Here is a 23,615-nt window from a genome sequence, read left to right as displayed (position 1 = left end):
ATTGACTCATTATGCCAGAATTAAATTGCTTTGTGTTTTATAGTTTGTAAAATATTTTCGACAATAGTGTAGATGTAGATTGTTCCTTCATTTAAAATGCCATTGCTACCTTGCCAAACGAGAAGATTACAAATGCCAATTTGTGTTACAAACCTTTGGATGAAATAGAGCATACAGAAGAGCGACGGGCATGCCTTCTCTTTTGGGGAGGGAGAGGGAGTCGGGTTTATAGAGATTTTTAATTTTTCAGAGTCGCCAGGACATTTTTAACACCTGGCATTTCTTCTCATTGGCATCACCACTGTTGGAGTCGGGCAAGTGTAACTCACGTAAGGAAATGGATGCTCTTGCTCAGTCTCATGATAAATTGAGGATGTGTTTCTGCATCTACTTCTGTAACCAGAATGTTGTATTTTAGAATACGAAGACTCCAGGCATCCCTCAAGATGAAGATCACTTTTTCCTCTTTGGTTTCTCTCCAAGCAAATTATTTTCTTAAATTATTCTTGACTTCAGATTGACAAATTTAAATTTCCTCCTTGTTTGTTTGTTGTTGTTGCATATTAAAGGAAATAATTGATTATAATTTCTTGTCTATGTTGGGAAGACTGTTGAGTAAAGGATTCTTAAGTTAACTATTCTTGTCTTTTATATATTTGTCTTTAACCTAAAACACAAAGTAAACTGACTGTTGCCTTCCCTGGAGTAAAATGATAAGTGTCAAGAAAGATTCAGAATGCACCAACCAAAGTCACGCCTGTTATAGTAGTTATTCTGGGTCATGACATTGTCAGGAGTCCCTCCCAATTTAGGTGTGCCATGGAGAAGATAGTCAGCACCAGGGAACGTGAAAGCTCTTCTTAGAGCCACATTTCCATTTTATTAAATTCTACTGGCCCGATTTCTTTCCAGATTGAGTCTGTTTCTTAGCATGGCTATAATCCTATCGAATAAAAGAGTAATATATAAATTAGCCATCACTCTGCAACAAAGATGGTGGCGCCCATAGTGGCTGGGGCGGGACGCTGGCAGCGTCACCCTGGCAACGCGAGCCCAGCGTCCACACCCCGGTCGCGTGGAGGGAGGGGAGGGAAGGGTCCTCGGGCTGGAGGCCAGGGTGAGGGATACTGGGCTCACGTCGCTGCGAGCCCAGCATCCCCACCCTGGCCGCTCAGAGGGAGGGAAGGGAGGGGCCCTGGCTGCATGGAGGGAGGGGAGGGGCCTCGGGCCAGATGCCAGGGCAAGAGACGCTGGCGTTGTTGCAGGGGCTGAGGGAATTCCCCCCCCTCCCCCCGTGCACGAATTTCGTGCACCGGACCTCTAGTATTAGATAATTTTCCTTGGAGAAATGCATAGAGTTACAGTGTTAGTCCTGATCTTATGTAGTTTAATGGAGTCCTTAGAAAAGTATGCTCTGATTACATCATCAAGATATTCCACAAAAGTGAATATAGAGGCTATGGAGATAAGATTTGAGATGGTAAATTTCTGGTTATGAGTTTGGTGCTTTGTTTCAGGGATGATTTTGAAGGTTGGGTGAGTACTGGGAGAAATAATGACACTTTTAGGTGTCACTACAGACAAATCTTCCAAAAGGAACAGACTAGGTGACGGTGTACCCAGTGAATCCATCCGTCCCAGGAATGTAGGAAATCCATGTGACTATTGTGAGAGGGTGAGCATGTAACTGACATTGTCTATTTATCGATAAGAGGAAAAAGATTTCCTCTCTCTCAATTGTAAAACTTTGAAGACTTGAGAGAAGTAGAGAGGAGCCTAGGAGGGAATTGATGATGTCCTGCTCAGAGAAGAATTGAGTCTATTTTTTTATTTTTTATTTATTTATTTTTTAATATTGGGCTGTTTATTCCAAGCTATACAAAACAGGTGTGTCTTGTTGTGTTGACTCCTAATCTGTGGAAATGCAAACTGACGTCATATAGAAGTAATGGAATATATAGGACAAACTCTTGCTAACGATTTTTATCCTTCAGGCTGTTTTCTTTCTTTTTTTAATCTTTATTGTTGAAAGTATCACATATGTCCTCATTTTTCTCCCTAGGCTATTTTCTTTAGTCATGTATTTCAACAGATGTATTTTCAGACTACTTTATTTACATCTCTGGGTATGCATGTACTCCATGTGTTTCTGGCCCATTTTTGCTCACTTCCTGTTGTATTTTTAAGCTTTTTTGGGGGGAATGATCACTAAACACCAAATACCAGACCAGATGGTCAAGGCCTGGGTCCTAGGAATGTCATGGGCAAGCATGTCCTGCTTCAGGGTCTTTGGAGAAGAGGGATCAATTTAGAAGCTAGAAACCTTTTTTGTTATTTTTGTTTTAGATGAAATGACTGAATGAATGAACAGAATGAAATGTTCCCTGTCTTTTTCCTTTAGACCTATTAGTTAATAAGCAGATATGTAACGCTGTCCCTCTGACCCGAGCATTTTGTCTTGCTCTGTGTCCCTGTTCACTGTGGTCTGACCCAGGGCATTGTGGGACAAGAGGGCCAGGTTCTCCAGAATGGAGATCGCTGTAGAGCACTGGGCATGGCGTTGCCCAAGTCCAACCATGGAAGTGGCATAAATCATAAACCTCTGGGCCGCTTCAGCCAGGATAGACTCCAATAAGGAAGTAGTGACATATAGAACTTCTAATGACCAATGCATTGAGGGAATTCGGTGCGTCATGGGGGGAGTTTTTCTGTGGCTACAGCTTACATTAGGACGTTTCTTCTGGCCCCTGAAACAGTGTTCACTTTGGAGCAATAGTGAGAACAGCCTTCCCGGCAGGCACTGCCATCACGTCTTATCTTTGCAGAAGGAGCAGTAGCAGTGGTCGCCTCCTTACACTCAGCACTGCACAGTTATTTGTAATTCAGTCTCTCACCATAATTGTGAAATCTGAATAGCAGTAGGTTTTCTTTGTTTGTTTATAGCTTATTAGATGGCAAAGTCTGACCCTGACTGACATGAAGCAATTTTTGGTCTTTGTTCAAGTTAATAGGAATGTTCATACATTTTGTTATAAAAATATGAATCTGTTTAGCTATGAGGTGCTGTTCTAGGTCCTTTGGGACCTGTTATTATCTGATATGCATGCCAGATTACCTTTCTAAGGTTAAAATCAACAAAAAATAATTGTAAATATATCTGGCCTCAAAGGTTTTAGAAAAGGAGCTGGAGACTTGCACCTTAAAAGGAAGAAACCTGGCCATCACCATAGAAACTTCTGCACTTTGCATTTATCCCGATTTCACATTTCAGGGACTCTGAATGCTTGCTTGTTAAGTAGATGAGACTGGTACCAGGACCTTTCCACTCTGACAACCATCAGTGTGGAACCTGGGGGTTATCATGGGACAGAGAAGAGGCCGGTGAAGGTTCTAAATCCAGGAAACGAAAGAAGTGATGTGATGCCTGGGAGAGAGTGCTTACCTTTATGTATAGCTATGTATTCATTATAATAGTTGAATGGAAAAATGTCTATACTTAGATGGACTATTTAGTATCCTATATAATAAAAGGGCAATATGCAAATTGACCCTAACAGTTAGAACGACCGGTTTGTATGATGCGCACTGACCACCAGGGGGCAGACGCTCAATGTAGGAGCTGCCCCCAGCCCGCAGGCCCCTATCGCCCAATGGGGGCCTGCTGGCCAACCTCTCAGTACCTCCTCCGGCCAGCCGGCTCTGATCACCCAGTGGGAAACGGGGAACCAGGGGTGGGTGGCGGTGGACGCGGGAGGTGCCAGGCCATGGGGGGTGCAAGCGAGCAGGGCCCAAAGGCCTGCCAGTCGCCCCCCACACAGAGGGCGATCGGTGGTGGTGGTGGTGGGGAGGCGGGCGGCTGCTAGCAGCCTGGGAACATAGGCTCTGATCATAGGCCAGGCCTAGGGACCCTACCCGTGCATGAATTTCATGCGCTGGGCCTCTAGTTTTGAATAAGTGTCCATGTCAACCGATAGAGCCTCATTATTCTTTTTAATTTGAGCATAACTTATATTTTAAATTGAATAAATCTTGAGTGAATAGCATAACCGTCACTCAGATCAAGATAGAGAACATTTCTAATACTGTAAAAGGTTCACTTTTAGTTTTTCATGGTGATGGACCAATATTGTATCTTGGTTGTTGTGGCTGTGGTTACATGAATATATGAGATGAAATTTTATAGAATTATGCACAGTACATATACATGTACACATGCACAGAAAACCAGTGCATGTGAAAATAGCGAAATTAGAGTAAACTCTATAATTCAGTTAACTGAATTGTGCTGATGTTAATTTCCTGGTTTTGACTAGTTGTATACAAAATGTTACTATTGGTGGGAGCTGGGTGAAGGGTACGCTGACTGCTCTGCACTATTTTGACAACTTATTGTGATTCTATAATTTTCTTAAGTAAAAAAAATCTTTCTTATATCTATCTTATTATTTTAATAGAAGCTCTATAGGTTATTGTATAGATATACAAAACTTTATTTAACCAATTCTCTATTTACTTTCCAGAGTTTTTACTAGTACACAAAACTTTGCAATGAGCAACCTTGCACATATTTTACAAAAGAGGTTCTTATCTTAAAAACGAAAAAGCCACTACAAGGTTCTTGTAAGTCATTTTCCGATGATTACATACAATTCTCAAGATTGTGCACTACATAAATTGAGACAAACCTGTGCAGTAGGTCTAATTAACTCTCCCAGGAAGAAAGCATTTCAGCAAAATTGTAATCTTTAGCTTTTCCAACTGCCTAATGCCAAAAGCCCAGGGGTGTTGAATTGTGCACTAAGGAATATAAGATATAAATGCAAGTGCAGCCTAATTCAAATACAGGTCATTATGTTGCTTCTGAAGGGCAATATATTTCTAGAAAAGATTTATTCAAAGGTAACCTGTATGGCTGTCAATCTTACAGTCTTTACTTAAAGGATAAAGCCTTCTGAGAAGTTACGCTAAGTTTTCCTGGTATTGTTCATCTTGATTTCTTTAAAAAAAAATTTTTTTACATTGATGAGAGAGAGAGAGAGAAAAAAACATTGATTTGTTGTTCCATGCATTCACTGGTTGACTTGTATGTGCCCTGACCAGGAATTGAATTCACAACCTTAGTGTATCAGGACAATGTTCTAACCAATTAAGCTACTTTGGTCAGGGCTGTTCATCTTGATTTCTAATTTGATTTTGAGAAGACCAGCCTGAACATGGGCTTCTTGAAACCATAATGTTCTTTTTTAAAAAAATATATATTTTACTGATTTTTTACAGAGAGGAAGGGAGAGGGATAGAGAGTTAGAAACATCGATGAGAGAGAAACATCCATCAGCTGCCTCCTGCACACTCCCCACTGGGGATGTGCCTGCAGCCAAGGTACATGCCCTTGACCGGAATCGAACCTGGGACCCTTCAGTCCGAAGGCCGATGCTCTATCCACTGAGCCAAACCGGCTAGAGCCATAATGTTCTTTATGCTACTCTTCAGTGATTAGGGGGAAAAGATAGACATGTTTTTGGTAAAGCACATGTGAAAAGAGGGTTGTCTTATCCTGGCTGTGTGGCTCAGTTGGTTAGAATGTCGTCTCATAAACCAAAAGGTCTCCAGTTCGATTTTCGGTCAGGGTACATGCCCAGGTTGCAGGTTTGGTCCCTAGTCAAGGTGCATACAGGAGGCAACTAATTGATATTTCTCTCTCTCTCCCTCTCCCTTCCTCTCTCTAACAACAACAACAACAACGTATTATAAAAGAAAAAAGAGAGTTGTTTTCCATTTTGGCCTAGCAGGTACCCTATACTCTAATAGTTGGTGAAAGTATTTTTTGTGGTTGCTGTTTTGTAACAATGATTTTCATTTCACTTATATTCTAGTACTGATCATTTTGTCTTAATCTAAGAAACAATGTTATTTGTCATTAAAGCTTCTAACTCAGACACATGAGTAGAATATAAAGGAAATATGGTTTCTCAGATGTCCAGCAAAGGAGACTTACACTTGATCAATAAAGTCATTGTTGAGCCTGTTATATTTATCTGTGTGATATTTGAATAAAAACTTGTTGAGCTAGCCCTGGCCGGAGGTGGCCCTGGCCAGTGTGGCTCTGCTGGAGCATCGTCCTGTACACCAAAGGTGGTGGTTAGATGTCGGTCAGGGCGCATGTGGGAGGTGGCTGATCCATGTTTCTCTCTCACATCTATTCCCTCCCCCCCCCCCCCCCCCCCGCTTCCCCTGTCTAAAATCAATACAGAAAAAAAACCCCCACTAAAAAAAAAAATACAACTTGTTGAGTTAGTTGAAATTGGCCTTTTTCAAATGAGCCTGCATTGAAGTGGTGAGAGTTAACTTTCCACACATAAAAACCTGCTCTCACGTGACCTTATTTCCCATCACTGCCACATGCTCACTTTTGACTCCAGCTGAGAAAATTGACATTCTCTCAGATTTCCATTTTAGGGCAATTACACATATGATCTGCCTTCTCTCACCAGCTTCATCATATTCTGTCCCTTCTTTTAAACTTTGCTTTTTTCATCTTATCCACGGAATTATTTATAGACTAAAGCAATGTAAGTCCAAGAAATCTTTCTTAGACTTTTTTGTTTCACCCTTTCTATTTATGCCATGTAGAATGCATGTATTTTTGCACATGGTTATTTGACTCTCTCTTTGGCTGAAATTCCAAATTTTGATAGCTAAAGCAGTTAACTGACTTTGTGAATTATTCATCTGTTTACTTTTCTCTGCTAATAGCTAATTGCATAAACATGGATTATGGGTAAGCACTGGGAGCCTTTGCAAATGCTCCTCAACTGGAGGTTAAGATAAATGAATGATGGAAGAGCAGATTGTCTTTCTCTTGTGTAACATACTCACAATTTTGCTCAACTGTTAATTTTTTAAAAAAATATATTTTATTGATTTTTTACAGAGAGGAAGGGACAGGGATAGAGAGTTAGAAACATGGATGAGAGAGAAACATCCATCAGTTGCCTTCTGCACAACCCCCACCGGGATGTGCCCACAACCAAAGCACATGACCCTGACCGGAATCCAGGGACCTCTCAGTCCGTAGGCTGACGCTCTATCCATTGAGCCAAACCGGCTACAGCTCAACTGTTAATTTTTTTTAAAAAAATATATTTTATTACGGCTCAACTGTTAATTTTTTTTAAAATATATTTTATTGATTTTTTTACAGAGAGGAAGGGAGAGAGATAGAGAGTTAGAAACATCGATGAGAGAGAAACATCGATCAGCTGCCTCCTGCACACCCCCTACTGGGGATATGCCCGCAACCAAGGTACATGCCCTTGACCGGAATCTAACCGGGGACCCTTTAGTCCGCAGGCCGACGCTCTATCCACTGAGCCAAACCGGTTTCAGCTCAACTGTTAATTTTTAAAAAATATATTTTATTGATTTTTAGAGAGGAAGGGAGAGGTAGAGATAGAAACATCAATGATGAGAGAGAATCATTGATTGGCTGCTTCCTGCATGCCCCCTACTGGAGATCGAGCCCACAACCCAGGCATTTGCCCTTGGCCAGAATCAAACCTGGGACCCTTCAGTCTGCAGGCTGACACTCTATCCACTGAGCCAAACCAGTTAGGGCTCAACTGTTAATGTTCTTAGGGAACAGAAGGATAATTAGAAGCGCCATGAATGACCCCAGTGTTCTAGGGTTAGTCTAGTTTGGGTTTTCAGACTGGCCTATGGTTGTAGCTTCTTTATAGTTTTCTGGGTGCTTTTGTTCTCTTGTACATGTTTTGCCCCCTTTAATTATTCATAAACTTAAGATGAGTAAATGTGGGGACTAGGTCAGAGTCCATTGAGAGAGAGAACATTCTAAAGGGCTTGTGTTTGCATAGTATAGGCCAGGGGTGGGCAAACTTTTTGACTCGAGGGCCACAATGGGTTCTTAAACTGGACCAGAGGGCCGGAACAAAAGCATGGATGGAGTGTTTGTGTGAACTAATATAAATTCAAAGTAAACATCATTACATAAAAAGGTACGGTCTTTTTTTTTTTTTTTTTTTTAGTTTTATTCATTTCAGACGGGCCGTAGTTTGCCCACGGCTGGTATAGTCCCTTCATACCTTCCTGGGTCAGTTGCTTTTGAACTCCAGGACAGTGTTAATAAATTGTCAGGCTGAAGCACCTTTTTGGGAGTTTGCAAGTGGGATTAATGGTATTTTCCTCCTTGAACCTGTGTAATGAATGTCCTCTTTATTCTTCAGTTTAACCTTAAGCCATGAAACCCCCTCTCAGCTGGGCCTGTTCTGCAGGCGCCTGCCTGCTTGGCCTGTTATTATTCCATGAATCACTGCTGCCCTTATTAAACTATTTTGGGCAGCAGCCTTTCCATTCTTCTCCTGTGAACCGTGAAGGCTGGAGTTGCCACTGCAGCATAGGCCAGAGTGGAATTCAAATATGAAGGAAAGAAAGTTCGCTGGCTTGTAACATAGCATTTTACCTTATAAGACAGTAGGGTGTATGCCCACTGAGACCACATTGTGTCTTGAAATTTTTCGTTTGTTCTAAAAAGGGATCCCAGAAAGTTCACTCTTGAATTTAAAATGCTTGAAGGTCAGGCAGCTTGGTCTCTCCTCCATCCCATCACCACCGCTCCCCTTTTCTTTCATTGTCTCTGGCACCTCCATGATCCCGGGTTGTGTAGGTTTTCTCTTGCTCTTGTGCTCTAACCTACCTCAGATCCATAGGCCCACAGTGTGGACCGTGACCAGGAAATAGCAGCCCAGTGTGGTGAATAAGAAGGTGGCCTCGAGTCAGGCCTGCATTCGAATTCCTGTGATGATGGGCAAATGGCATAACCTCTTTAAGTTTAAATAGAGAAAGTGGGGCCAACCTCACAGGGTGCGATAAGGATTACGATAAGATCTATAAGAACCCGTTAAGGGGAAAGCTGACTACTGGTTAGAACTAATCAGTAGAAAAAGTCCTCTGGCTTTTGTTAAGGAGACATTATAACTCATATAGTCTGATGTTTCATTTTAAAGATCGGACACTGAGACCCAAGGGGTTGTGCTTGTCTGGTGAACATGAAGAGCGGGTGAGAACCCAGGTTTTCTATCTCCTAGTCCTGTGGTTGGCAAACTGCGGCTCGCGAGCCACATGCAGCTCTTTGGCCCCTTGAGTGTGGCTCTTCCTAAGCCTTAGGAGTACCCTAATTATTAAGTTAATAACAATGTACCTACCTATATAGTTTAAGTTTAAAAAATTTGGCTTTCAAAAGAAATTTCAATCGTACTGTTGATATTTGGCTCTGTTGACTAATGAGTTTGCCGACCACTGTCGTCCAGTGCTTTTCCATTAAAGCACAGGACTTCCCCTGTGTTGCTGGTCAGGGCCCGCATTTGAACAGTTCTCAGCCTTGCTTATTGATGGACATACTTGTTGTTCATCAGAAAATACTTTTTCCATGTGCTGTTTCACACTTCTCTTCATTTCCTTGTCCTCTGCTGCTGTAACAAATTAAATGTTTAAGCCACAAAATTTTAGGGGCTTAACACAATACAAATTTATTCCCTTGCGATGTTGGAGGTCAGAAGTCTAACCTGAGGGTGTGAGCAGGGCTCTGTTCCTTCTGGAGGCTCTTGTGGACAATCCACTAATTTGCTTTCTCTGACTTTTAGAGGCTACCTGCATCCCTTGGCTCATGGTCCCACATCACATCTCCTTTTCCATCACCAATCTCATCACATTGCCTTGTACCACCTCTGATTGCCTGCCTCTCTTTTAAGGACCCTGGGATTACATTGGCCCCACATGGATCATCCTGGATAATCTCCATTTCTGGACTTTAATTTAGTCATATCTGCAAAGTCCTTTTGTCATACAGGGTAACAGTCACTGGATCCAGGGATTAGGATGTGGAAACATTTGTGGAGGCCATTATTCTACCTACCACAGACAGACAACTGTTTTACAACCCAGAATTCCCAAATTATCCTTCTTTTTCACCTATAGATCTGAATTTCTCAGTCTGCTCACTTACATTTTTGCTAACCATTTACTCTCCCTCTGTGCCCCATGATGAATTCATTTTTTAAAGACTAAACCGGTTCTAGAAATGCAAGGCCTGGACACCACCGACCCAAATGACTGTTCATACTTCTCAGCCTACCTTGTTGTTGAGGAGCCACTGGTTGGGAATGGAGTCTGAGAGCATTTCCACAGCTCACTTTCTCCTAAATATGGGCTTCCTATAAAAATATTAAATAACTTGGGGAATGAAAATCATCTTCAAATTCTACCATGTGTGTTTGGGGTTTGGTTTAGGAAAGGTTTGCGTCCTCTTTTTGGATACAGATCATGTTTGAGTGAGTGTCAGCAGAAATCTCATTGATGAATTTATGTAATCAGGGGTCCCTCATCTAAACCTAAGGTGCCTAAACCCTTAAAGTCTCAGTGGAAGAGACAGGGACATCTTGGGATTATGCAAGGCCATCTGATCATTTTTCTGGTAAGACTAGACCATAACTTTCATTAGATTTTTAAAGAGATTAGTGACCCAGGAAAGGTTAATGCCTGACTGAATTGATAGCAGTTGGGTAATTTTCCATTTCCTCAATAGGTAAAGGCCCTTGGAAGTACACTGCATATTTTTAAATACTTGATGAGATATTTTTTAAGCTGCAACTCAACTTCTTCCACTCATGTTGAAATAGACTCCTACTGAAACCCATGTGTGTGTTTTTTGTTGTCAGCGATAAAAAGTTTCTTCTGTTTCTGCTGGCATATTCTGAGATATCTTTAGAACAAGATATGGAAAACCTTTGTCAAGTGTAATCTGAATCTTGGATAGGCAATATATAATTTGTTTGTTTAGAGAGAAATTGAAGATAAAAAATGTTTTTTTCTCGTTTTCCCTTGAACACCAGTTGTTTTAGTTGCAATTTGTTTTCCTTTGGAACTGAAAACTGGTGTTCTTTAGTGTTTGGCCATGCATTTCTTCCTGACCGTTGATTACCATTCATCTGTTCTTCTGACTCAAGTTTCCTCATGAAGAATGTATGATATTTTCCTGCCTTTATCTTTCACTTTGCCTTCACCTTTACTCTCATCTTGCCTTACGGAACCCAAAGGATGAGGACTGACTGTTGGAATTTGCCTAGTTTCCATACATTGCTAGATAGATAAGGCTTAAAAATAGCAAAGAAATATTGTATATGCACAAGGCAAAATGGCAGATGAATTCCAATGGTGTGCCGATTGAGTCACTCCCCAGAATTCAAAGCTTAGTGAGCAAAACATGAATGAACAAAGGTGATGGGTTGTGCTTTTTGAAGCATAAAGTTTTTTAAAAACAGGTATAATTTGGAATTAAGCTCAGATGACTATAAAAGGGATTATTAAGGTTCACTGACTTGGCAAACCAGCTTTGGAGCATCAGGCAAAGCGGAGCCTTTCATTGAATAAAATCTCCTCTCCTGATGAATTCTTGTTCCTCTTTTTAAATAAATATGTGCTGTTCTATTCCTTTGGCATTAAATAGGATATATACAAAATTTCTTTGAAAACTGTGGGACAACATATTGCTTTTAGTAAACCTTATTTATATCCTTTTTATTTTTTAGGAAAACAATTTGTCTCATTTGGTCCAACTTAACCATTTTATATAGACAGGGAAAATGAGGTTGGGATAGGTGGTTTTTACAGCATTAATAAACTTTTTAGTGACAAATTTGGTGATAAAATTTAAGACTTCATACTCTGATCCAGTGATGTTTTCATTATACTATATTAGTGGCCCAGTGCACGAATTCGTGCACATTGTAAGGAAATTAATTAGAAGAAATATTTTAATATTGCTATTCGCCCTTTCTCTACAATAGAAGTTTCAACCAAATTCACAGTCGACAATGACAGATGGAAACACACACATGCGATTGGCGCCAATGAGAGCTTTATGTGTAGCATGCATGCATGAGTCAACTTAGCCATATATATATATATATATATATATATATATATATATATATATATATATAATAAACTTGCTTAATTAGACCTGCTTTCTGATTTAGCTAAACTTTTTCTAGCTCAGTGAAGCACCCCAACTTCTCTTTCAGGTAATTGTCAGCAACACAGCAGTAAATATCAACATGAAGCAGATTATTATTGTAGATCATGCAGGGAGAACAAAGGGTAAACTATTTAACTTAAGCAGTGTTTGACTATATTTTGTGCAGTGAGAAAACCTGAAGTTATTTTCAAAGTCCAGCATTTCTTGCTTCTTTTCAGTTGGGTCAAGTTTCTAAACTTCTAAATCTCTGTTTTCCGGCTAATGAAAAGAAAATAGGATTCTCCCGAGTCTCCTATATACTTACTCCAGGACTTCTGTGAGGATCAAATGAGGTGAGGCACGGGAAAACACTTCACAGACATTTGGTTAAAATGTGAAATGCTTCCACCTGGCTATAAAGCAAGTCTGTTCCTGAGCTGAAGAAACTGCAAGGAGGCTAGTTGTTGCTAGGGAGAGGGAGCTGGGCATTGCTACATGACATCATTACTCGGTGCCCACAGTGACCATTTCCAGGCTGGGCTGGGCTGGGGGCCGCATATTGTGCCATGGGGTCTGGGCAGCATTGGCTGCGATTTGGTGGGCTGTCCCTCCGTGGTGGTGGTGAGGCCTGTGTCACACTTGGGGGAAGCCGAGTGTTGTGTTGTGGGTGCCAGGTTTTTGGTGCCGTTTCTCTGTGCGCATCATGGCAGCTCCTGAGTTGAGCGTCTGTCCCCTGGTGGTCAGTGCGCATCATAGCAACCGGTCGGAAGGTGGGAGGGACGCTTATCATATTAGCCTTTTATATAGATAGACTAGAGGCCCGCTGCACAAAAATTTGTGCACTCGGGGTGTGGGGGGTCCCTCAGCCCGGCCTGTGCCCTCTCGCAGTCTGGGACCCCTCGAGAGATAACGACCTGTTGGCTTAGGCCTGCTCCCGGGTGGCAGAGGGCAGGCCCAATCCCTAGGTGCAGCCCCTGGTCGGGCTCAGAGCAGGGCCGATTGGGGAGTTGGGGTGCCGCCCCCTGTCATACTCAAGGCAGGGTCGATGGGGAGGTTGCGATGCCACCCTCAGTCACGCTCAGGGTAGGGCCGATTGGGGGGTTGGGGCACCGTCCCCTGTCACACTCAAGGCAGGGTCGATGGGGAGGTTGCGGCGCCACCCCCTGTCACGCACAGAGCAGGGCCAATCAGGGGGGTTGGGGCTCCGTACCCTGTCACGCACAGAGCAGGGTCAATCAGGGGGTTGGGGAGCTCCCCGCTGTCACGCACAGAGCAGGGCCGATCAGGGGGTTGAGGAGCTCCCCCTGTCACTCACAGAGTAGGGCCGATAGGGGAGTTGGGGCACCGCCCCCTGTCACACACAGAGCAGGGCAGATCAGGGGGTTGGGGTCCCGCCACTCTCACACTCAGGGCAGGGTCGATGGGGAGGTTATAGCTCTACCCAGTCACACACAGAGCAGGGCCCTTGGGGGGTGGGGGGGAGCACCGCACCCTGTCACACACAGAGCAGGGCCGATCAGGGGGTTGGGGAGCCGCACCCTGTCACACACAGAGCCACAGGGAGATCAGGGGGTTGGGGAGCTCCCCCCTATCAGGCACAGAGCAGGGCTGTTCAGGGGGTTGGGGCACCTTCCCCTGTCACGAACAGAGCAGGGTGGATAAGGAGGTTGTGGCCCCGCCCCGTCACACACAGAGCCGCAGGGCGATCAGGGGGTTTGGGCGCTGCCCCCTGTCACGCTGATCTTGGTGCCAGGAGGCCACTTGGCTCCGCTGATCCTGGTGCTGGGAGGCATATTACCCTTTTACTATATAGGATAGAGGCCTGGTGCACAGGTGGGGGCCAGCTGGTTTGCCCTGAAGGGTGTCCTGGATCAGGGTGGCGGTCCTGCTTGGGTGCCTGGCCAGCCTGGATGAGGGGATGATGGCTGTTTGCAGCTGGTCACACACCCTTCAGGGGGAGGGTCCCCACTGGGGTGCCTGGCCAGTCTGGGTGAGGGGCTGAGGGCTGTTTTCAGGCTGGCGGGTGACTGACGCTCCCAACTGCTGCTTTTTTTCTTTTTTTCTTTTTTAATTCTGGGCCAGCTTTAGCTCTGGCTCCAGCTCTGAGGCCTCTGCTGCTGAAAGCAGGTATCTGGTTTGTTTGGGTTCTATAATCGAAACAGTGTTTCAACTCCAGCTCTGAGATCCCGGCTGGCTGAAAGCAGGTTTCTGGGGTTTTGTTTAGCTTCTATATTTGTAACAATGTTTCAGACTGCAAGCTCAGAGGCCGGCAAGGCAGGCGGGGAACGTTGGAGTGCTCCATCACTGAAGCAAGCAAGCCTCATGTTAGTTTCAAGCTGCCTAGCTGCCGGCGGCCATCTTGGCTGGCAGTTAATTTTCATATCACCCTGATTAGCCAATGGGAAGGGTAGCGGATGTACGGCTAATTACCATGTTTCTCTTTTATTAGATAGGATTGTCTGTGTTTTATAGACAGAGGGAAATGTTGAATGTTGAAGGAAACAGATTTTCTACCTTGTGTGAGGTCCACCTACACCCACTAGCATGGCTAAAATTTAAGACTGTCATTACCAAGTGTTGCTGAGGATATGGAACAACTGAGCTGTCAGGCATGGCTGGTGGGAACGGAAAAAGACACAGCTACTTTGGAGAACAGTTTGGCAGTTTCTAGTGTGAAGCACTTTTATCCGATGGCCTGTTCTTTCGCATTTACCCAATACAAAGGCCTGTATGTTAAATACAGCTTTATCATAACAACTGAAAGGTGGAAACAGCTCATGTTCATCAACTGGTGAATTGATAAATTGTGGTATATTTATATAATGGAATACTATTCAGCAATGAAAAGGAAGGGACTGCTGATACTAGCAACACTGTGGCTGGAACTCAAAAACATTATGTTGAGAGAAAGAAGCATATTCTGTGAGTCCATTTATATGAAGTTGTAGAACAAACAAGACTAATTGATAGTGATAGAAACTAGGGAGATCACTGTGGTGGGACTTGATTACAGAAGGCCAGGATGGAACTTCTGGGGTGAAGGAGATGTTCATATATGTTTGTTTGAGGTTGTGGTTACATAGACATGTGCATTTGTCCAAATTCATTAAACTGTGCTCTTAGAAGGGGTGCATTTTATTGTATATAAATTGTACCTCAATAAAGTTGATTTAAGAGCATAATGAGGAGCGAAGGTGTTGAATAGCAAAGCATAGTTGGTATAAAGCATAAATTATTTTTACCATGCCATTGAATTTTCTCTGATCTCATTTTCTCTCTCAGAACTGTGGTCCTTCTGTTATTGTCCCTTGCCACTTGCCTGAGATCACAGGTATAACGACAAGCCAGCGTTTCATTGTGGAAAAAAAGAAAACTGAACAATCCACCCATGTACATTTCCATGAGCAAGTTTCGTCTGTGCTTGAGGATATCATGGGAATCATTTAAAGCTTCAGTTATTAATTCTTCTTTAGTTACAAAAATTTACCAGCACAACTATATATGCCAATAAAATGATCCCTGGAGAAATGCCAAATGCTTTCCGATTCTCTAGAAGGAAATTTAGGGAATTTGTAGACTGAATAGGTTCACTTTATAGCCATATTCTCTGCTAAAAAATCCAAAAATAAAAGCATTGGCATCACAGTTGGTGTTCTGAGTCATATTTTAAATCCTGCAAGCCTGTAGCTTAGCAAAGTGCTATTCAGAAAACCCTTAAAGGGCGTGTATATGATATATCTTTGTCTTGCCAACTCCCCTGCCAGCATCTCTCAGACATTTTATTTTGTTCAGCGATGTCTAAGGCTAGAACTAAAGTCACATGAGTCCACTTGAAGTGAGGTCTAGACATAAGATGAATTTAGCATTGCTTCTAACTGAGTTAAAGATTGCTGAGAGCTTTCTCCTTGGTGTGCTGGAGAATTATTAAGTAACTTTTAGAACCCAGGGCACATTATGGGCCATCTAATAAATAACATTTAAGGATTATATTCATCCAAGTGTTCTTTTGCTCAACTAAAACAAAACAGCACCCCAGTATTTGATATAGTTGTGCCTGTATGACTTCCACATGGGTCCGTTTATTAGTTTATTCACTGAACATTTGACTACCTATGAGATGACAGGCATTTTGCTGGACAGCAGGATATAAAGATGAGAAAGAAGAGCATCTGTCCTCTAGGAGCTTATAATTCGGTAAAAAGAGAAGACATGCAAACAAATATGTTTATGATACAGTTGCTACGACAGGTATGTGCAAGGGCAGCCTGTGTGTGCTCGCCTGGGAATGTTAAGTCCCTCTGGTCTAACGTGGAATTTAAGGCCAATGCTTCCTTATTGATTTGCTGTCTGGATGCTCTATTCGTTGAGAAAGTAGAGCATTAAAGTTTCCTACTATTATTGTATTGCTGTCTATTTTCTCCTTTAGGTCTGTTGATATTTGCTCTATATATTTAGGTGCTCCTATGTTGGGTGCATAATGTTTATAAGTATTATACACTCTTGTTGGATTGACTCCTTTATCATTATACAGTGACCTTCTCTGTCACTTAGACAGTCTTTGTCTTAAAGTCTACTTTGTCTGAGGTAAGTATTTCTACCCCAGCTTTCTTTTGGTTTCCATTTGCATGGAAAACCTCTTTCCATCCCTTCACTTGCATTCTGTGTGTGTCCTTACATCTGAAGTGAGAAGGCAGCAAATAGATGGTTGTTTTTATCCATTCAGCCACTCTCTGTCTTTTGATTGAAGAATTTAGTCCTTTTACATTGTGTTCACTGTTTTCTGGCTGGTTTGTAATTCCTTTGCTCCTTTCTGCTCTTGCTGTGTTCCTCTGTGCCTTGATGATTTTCTGCAGGGATATGCTTAGATGCCTTTCTCTTTATTTCCTGTGTATCTGGGAATGTTAGGCAGGAATGGATGGAAAGAAAGCCTCATCTGAACTATGACCTGGGTATGGCGGCTCTACCACGCTCACAGTGGGGCGGGGCCTGCTGCACAGCCTCAAGGCCCGTGTGTGTGTGTGTGTGTGTGTGTGTGTGTGTGTGTGTGTGTGTGTAACTGCAGGCAGGAGGATTGGTGTGCCGGAGCGGGGAACTGTGGTGGTAGTTACGGGAACTGTGTGCAATACAGAAGCCTCAAGACTTCCTTCTGTAACGTGGTAATCCTCAATCCTGTACATTTTAATCATCTTTTAAAAAACATCCATACCTAGGTCCCAGGACTGCTGAATTCGAATCTTCAGGAAAAGGAGCAACCAATCAATGTGTCTCTTTCACATTGATGTTTCTCTTTCTACCCCCCCCCCCACCTCCTTTCCCTCCACTCTCACTAAAAAAAAAAAAAAAAAAAAAAAAAATCAATGGAAAAATGTCCTTGGGTGAGGATTAAAAAAAAAAAAGATAAATTGCTATGCCCCCTCCCTTGTCCCCTTTATATACATATGTAGGCACATAAGACATAAAGGGAGGACACTGATAACGGCTATTTGTAGTTGATTTGTATTATCGCTAAGAAGGGAGAACAAACAACCTGAGCCAGGACAGTCTGATTCCTGGAGCAGCATAGTTGCGGATCTAAATGTCCTGGGAGAAGGGGATCTTGTGGGATGTGAACACCTTGTGACTACCTTCAGGTTGGTGAGCTGCTCCTATAGCCTCGGGGCAGCTGATGAGGCTGAGATCACTGATGTCCCATTGGCTGTCTCTCACCCGCTCTCTCTTTCTGCCTTTCCAGTCTCTCATCTCTGCATGTGGCTAAAAGTAGCTCCCCACAGTAGTCCCACTTGTCCCCGAAATTCTGTGAATCTGGTTGGCTCAGCGTGGTCAGTGCAGTGGCTGCCTTAGGGTTGGGTCATCCCAGTAGCTGGGGAGGGGAGGGGCTGAGCACAGGGAGGGCGGTCCTCTGAGGAGAGGCGCCCCTCTTACAGGTGCCCGTGTCCTGACCTCCAGTCATGATGAGCTCCTCTCTGCAGAGATAACTCAGCAAGCGGGTCTTGGGTTCTTTTGTGGGCCTTTTAAAGAAAGAACTGAGATTGGCGAAGACCCTCTGTTGATAGAGAATCTAGCATAATTGATGGAAAGTATCATCTAGGATTAGATTTGCGCTCCAAAGATGAAAAATAATTTGCTTAATTGGTTCCATTGCTGATACTGTGTGTGTGTGAGGGGGCGGGCCATTGGGGGAGTTATATTTCAGAGAATCTCTGATGGTCATACTTATATGTTTGCTCTTTTTTCTTTTCTTCTCCTAAAACTAACTCAAACCTGCCCTTTCCCTCCTTCTGTATTGACCCTTAGCTGATTAGCTTACTTTGTATTCAGAGTTAATGATGTGGTTTTCCCTAAGGAGGATGATCGTCACTTTTCCCAAGAAGCTCAGAGTCACTGAGAATATGGCCTGGTTGTAGGGGTTGGGGTTGGGGACGGGGACAGAGATCCTTGACCTGAAACCCTGAAGCAGGGCTGGGGATTAAGCACAAATAGCAGGGTTGACAGCAAGGCTCTGAGTCAGGACCAGGTGGTCAGGCTAGAATGAGGTCAGGCTGAGGACTGGGGGCCGAGTTGTCAGCTCCGTGTAAGCCAACAGAGAGCCAGCAGAGGGGTCAGGGAGGGTGGGAGAGGGTAGGGAGCGTGGCCCGAGTTATTACAAATTTCCCGACTCTCATTTGGGGTTTATTGCAAAGATGAATCACATAATGCATTCTGTGTCTTTAATTATTTAATAAACAATACGTATTAGTGAAGCCACATTCTAAAGGCACCAAAGTATTCACTGAAAACTTGATTTCCCTCCCAGCCTTGTCACTCAGCCACACAGCTCCCTGCGTGAGAATAGTTTCCTGGTTGAGGAGGTCATAGCATGAAGAGGCAGATTGGTCAGGTCACGCCGTGGCAAGGGCAAGCCTGCCCTTCTAACACCCGAGTGTGCTGTGCCCAGTTCACCTCACTGTGTTCTGTTGGGGCCCTTGGTAACCTAGTCCAGACACTCAGCATTTATGGGTCGTTTTCGTTACTATTTTTAAACCATCTATTTTCTATTTCTATCTAAACAATACCTTCTCTGAGGCCTGGCCAATCCCATTATTCCCTATTGCAGTGTATGTAGGCTATTCTAGGGTATTTTAAAAATGAATTACATCCACAACACTAATGGTGTTAAAGGTACAGAGATTCCACAAATGTGCTTGTGGTGCCTGCTGGGGGGAGGACATAATGGTGATAAAAAGCTTTATTGACTATAAGAATCATCTAGAAGCTGCCAGAAGTCATGACTTTTCATGTATCTTTCCTAAGAATTTTTTTTTTTAATCCAGCAGTTGGACTTTCTGTATGAATGTTGTACTTCAACAAAAAGTTTAAAAAAACCCTATAATGAGAATTTGTTTGTTTGCTTTCATTTCCAGATAAGCAGACATTTATTGAAATTAGTATTTTGGGAGAGTAGCAAAATGTTACAGACACTCCCAGCCTTATAGAATTCTCGTGAATGGTTTTGTATGTCTGAATAGCAGTGGGATGGGATTCCCACGGTGGACATGGTTTGTATTTGCCCACTGGCTTAGGATACCTGGTGAATGATGGGACCAGAGGGTGTGCACCCTACTTCCCGATGCTGTAGACAGGGAACTGCCACTCTGAGGTTCGTTCTGGAGTTGAATTTGGAAGGCAATTTCACTCTGTAAGTGCCATCAGCTCTGTTTCAAGTGCATGGCACAGATCTCTCTGGGTCCCATGGGTACATGGCCATGAGATAACAGATTTCTATGAAAAAGTGTTTTGAGTTTCAAATAGCTGATTCATAATTACCCTTTGGAACAAAACCTCCCAAAAGTTGAGATGATTCGTGATTGTGCTTGCTTTATTTACCTTGCTCATTTAACTGCAGACAGTGAAATTCAGGCTTTGCATTAGCTTGGGTTCTTTTGACTCGTGATGGTTTGACTAGTGAATACTGAGCACATACATGTCTCTGTTTTAACCTACATGGTGGTATTTCTGAGAAGTAGAGTTGTGGTAACTTTTTTTTTTAATGTGAACCTTTGCTAAATGTAAAGCAAGCAGACAGATCAAAGATCAAGCAATTGTTTTGGAGCTTACAGGTCATTTTAACGTCACATCTAGATTTGGCTTCTAGTCTTTCTGTGAGGGCTTTAGTCAGACCCCTGGTTGCTTGTAGATAGGCCCTCGGTGATCTAAGCTGATACTGCCTGCCAGGGGAGAAGAGGGCCTTCAGGCTCTTGGAGGACCCCATGTTTTATTTCTGGACACGACTGTCAGCAGCCTCTCACCTGAGGAGGAGTCTTGGTGACCTGTTAGAGTTCTCCGATGACCAGTATGGCAGCCCCGGGTGGACAAGTCTTGTTATCATTTGTATTGGTGTTTCCACATGTTGAAGTTGACTTTGACCTTGCTATTTCATTCTTTCCTTTCCATGAGTTCATTAGCGCATATAGGTTCAGGCTTTATGTGAACTGATATGAAATTGTAAGCTCCCATGTTGATATTATGTAGCTCATTTGTTTTCAGTTAAGTATGATATTATAAAGCAGTCATGGTGGAGTTCTCAAAACTTTCTTATTGGAGCTTTCTTCATCTCTTTCAGAACTCAGAATAGTTCTCTTCTGAATCTTAGGACTAGATCCCAGTGTCATATATCTGACTCAGCAAAATTAGATTCACCTCAATGCCAGTGGTTTTTGTGGAAGAAGCTGAGTAATTGATTCTATTTGATTCAAAGATTATTTTTGGGAGGGAAGGATTTTTTAAGTTGACATACAATTCACATATGACAAGTTTTACCCTTTTAGAGTGTATAAGTCAGTGATTCATTTTTTAGTACATTCACAAAATTGTGCAGCCACCACCACTAAGCCCAATATGTTTTCATCACCCCTAAAAGAATTCCCAATCAACCAAAGGACTTGTATGCATGCATATAAGCCTAACCAATGGGCACAGACAACAGGGGAGTGAGGGCATGAGTGGGGGAGTTGAGGCAATGTGGGGATGAGGACACATATGTAATACCTTAATCAATAAAGAAATTTTAAAAAAATAAAGAATTCCCATACTTCCTATTTCCCCCTACCTTTAGGCCCAGGCAAACACAACTTTCTGTTTCTATAGATTTTCTCATTATGGACATTTTATATAAATGAAATCATATAATATGTGGCCTGTTTTGTTCATCTTTCTTCATTTAGCATAATATTTTCAATGTTCATCCATGCTTAGTATGACGCAGTGTTTTATTCCTTTTCATAGCTTAATAATATTCCATTGTAGGGTCAGTTAGTTTGGGCTGTTATAACAAACTAGAGGCCTGGTGCATGAGATTTGTAAAGGGGGGGTGGCGCATCCCTCAGCCCGGCCTTCTCCCTCTCGCAGTCCGGGAGCCCTTGGGGGATGTCCAACTGATGGCTTAGGCCTGCTCCCCTTGGGCAGTCAGACATCCTTAGCGCTGCCATGGAGGCAGGAGAGTCTCCTGCTACTGCCGCTGTGCTTGCCAGCCGTGAGCCTGGCTTCTGGCTGAGTGGCGCTCCCCCTGTGGGAGTGCACTGACCACCAGGGGGCAGCTCCTAGCAACCGGTCGTTCTGCCATTTGGTCGATTTGCATATTAGCCTTTTATTATATAGGACTAGAGGCTGGATACATGAAAATTCATGAGTAGGTCTTCCTTTCCTTGGCTGCCAGCACCAGCTTCCCCCTGGCACCCAGGATCTGGGCTGCCGGCAACGGCTTCTCTCTGGCAGCTGGGACCTGGGCTTCCCTCCGGCCCCAGCTTCATCAGGAAGGATGTCCAGAATGATGTCTGGAAGACATCTAGTCTAATTAGCATATTACCCTTATATTATTAAGATTACCTTGGACTGGTTGGCCTAAACCACAAACATTTATTTCTTACAGTTCTGGAGACTGAGAAGTCCAAGATCAAGGTGCCAGTGAGGCCATTGTCTGGTGAGAGCCTACTTCCTGGTTTGTAGATGCCTATTATCTTGTATCACAATGCTGAGAGCAGAGAGAGGAAGCAAGCTTTCTTTCTGTAGAAGCACTGATCCCATTCCTGAGGGTTCCCCCCTCCTGACCTAATTATCTCACAATGGCTCTACCTCCAAATACCATCACATGGAGATCAGACTTCAGCATATGAATTTGGGATGATACAGACATTTAATTTATAACATACGGATATTCCACTTTTTGTTTATCTGTTCATCAGTTGATAGACATTTGGGTTTTTTCACTTTTTGACTATTATGAATTATGATGACATGAACATTCTTGTACAAAGTTTTGTCTGGGCATACGTTTTAAAGTATCTTGAGTATATACCCAGGGGCAGAATTGCTTTCTCATTTTGTAACTATGTTTAACACTTTAAGGAACTGCCAGATGGTTTCCCAAAGTATACATTCCCACCAAAATGTGTGAGTTCCAATTTATCCACAACCTTGCTAGCACTTGTTATTATCTGCATGTTTGTTTGCTTGTCTATATTTTTTTTGTAGTTATAGTTTGTATTTTTTTCATGGTTAATGATGTTGAGCATTTTTTCATGTGCTTATTGAACATCTGTGCATCTTCTTTGGAGAAATGTCTATTTAAGTCCTTTGCCCATTTGAAAAATTGGGTTGTTTTTCATTGTTGAGTTGTAAGAGTTCCTTATATATTCTGGATACTAGACCCATATAGATATATGATTTGCAGAAATTTTCTCCCATTCTTGGGTTGTCTTTTCATTCTCTTGATGTTTATCTTTTGAAACATAAAATTTTAAAATTTTGATGAGGTCCAACTTACTATTTTTTTCTTTTATTGCTTTTGCTCTAGGTGTCATAGCTAAGACAAGATGACCTAATCCAAGATCAGGAAAATTAACCCCTATGTTTTCTTTCAATTGTTTTATAGTTTTAGCTCTTACATTTAAATCACTGGACCATATTGAGTGAATTTTTGTATGTGGTATAAAGTAGGGATTCAACTTCATCCTTTTGCATGTGAAAATAATACACTTTTCCCAGTACCATTTGTTGAAAAGCCTATTTTCCTCCATTGAATTGTGTTGGCTCCTTTGTCTAAAATGAATTGGCCATCCATGTGAGAGTTTAATTTCTGCATTTTCAATTCTGTTCCATTTTATCTATATGTCTGTATGCCAGTACACACTATCTTGATTCTTGTAGCTTTGTGGTAAGTTTTGCAAGAATGAAGTATGAGTTCTACAAATTTGTGAAGATTATTTTTTTGATATGATGTTGATATCCACTCTTCTCCCTCACATTCTTTGAGATATCTTTTCTCTGTCATCATAAATTCATATTAGAACTGTTGCTTTGAATTGGCCGTGAATTCAGTTTCAGGTATAAACTCACTATCTATAATAATAAAAGGGTAATATGCTAATTAGACCGGACTTGATTCTGGATGTCCTTCTGGACTGAGCTGGGGCGGGAGTGAAGTCTAGGTCCCAGGTGCCTGCGGGCGGCCAGAGGGAAGCCAGCCCAGGTCCCAGGAGCCTGTGGGTGGCCAGAGGGAAGCCAGCCCGGGTCCCAGGAGCCTGTGGGTGGCCAGAGGGAAGCCTGGGTCCCA

The 23,615-nt window shown here is 42.7% G+C and overlaps 1 protein-coding gene across 10 annotated transcripts in view; it reads left to right on the top strand.

Annotated features, from left to right (window-relative positions):
- Positions 1–23,615, top strand: part of OSBPL3 (oxysterol binding protein like 3) — a 157,156-nt gene that overhangs the window by 29,556 nt on the left and 103,985 nt on the right. For 7 of the 10 annotated variants that reach the window (XR_009454769.1, XR_009454768.1, XM_059712589.1 and 4 more), the window contains exon 2: positions 21,933–21,983. The exons of 2 other annotated variants lie outside the window; for them this stretch is intronic. The gene's annotated coding sequence lies outside the window, so the exon portion shown is untranslated. Of the gene's footprint in view, positions 1–21,932; positions 22,002–23,615 lie in introns of all 10 variants that reach the window. One more of the 10 variants, XM_059712584.1, reaches the window with a different exon arrangement.

The sequence above is a fragment of the Myotis daubentonii genome, chromosome 10, assembly GCF_963259705.1.
Source record: "Myotis daubentonii chromosome 10, mMyoDau2.1, whole genome shotgun sequence".
In the NCBI taxonomy this organism is placed as follows: Eukaryota; Metazoa; Chordata; class Mammalia; order Chiroptera; family Vespertilionidae; genus Myotis; species Myotis daubentonii.
Note: the sequence above shows the minus strand (reverse complement) of the source record. Positions and strands in the feature narration are given on the sequence as shown.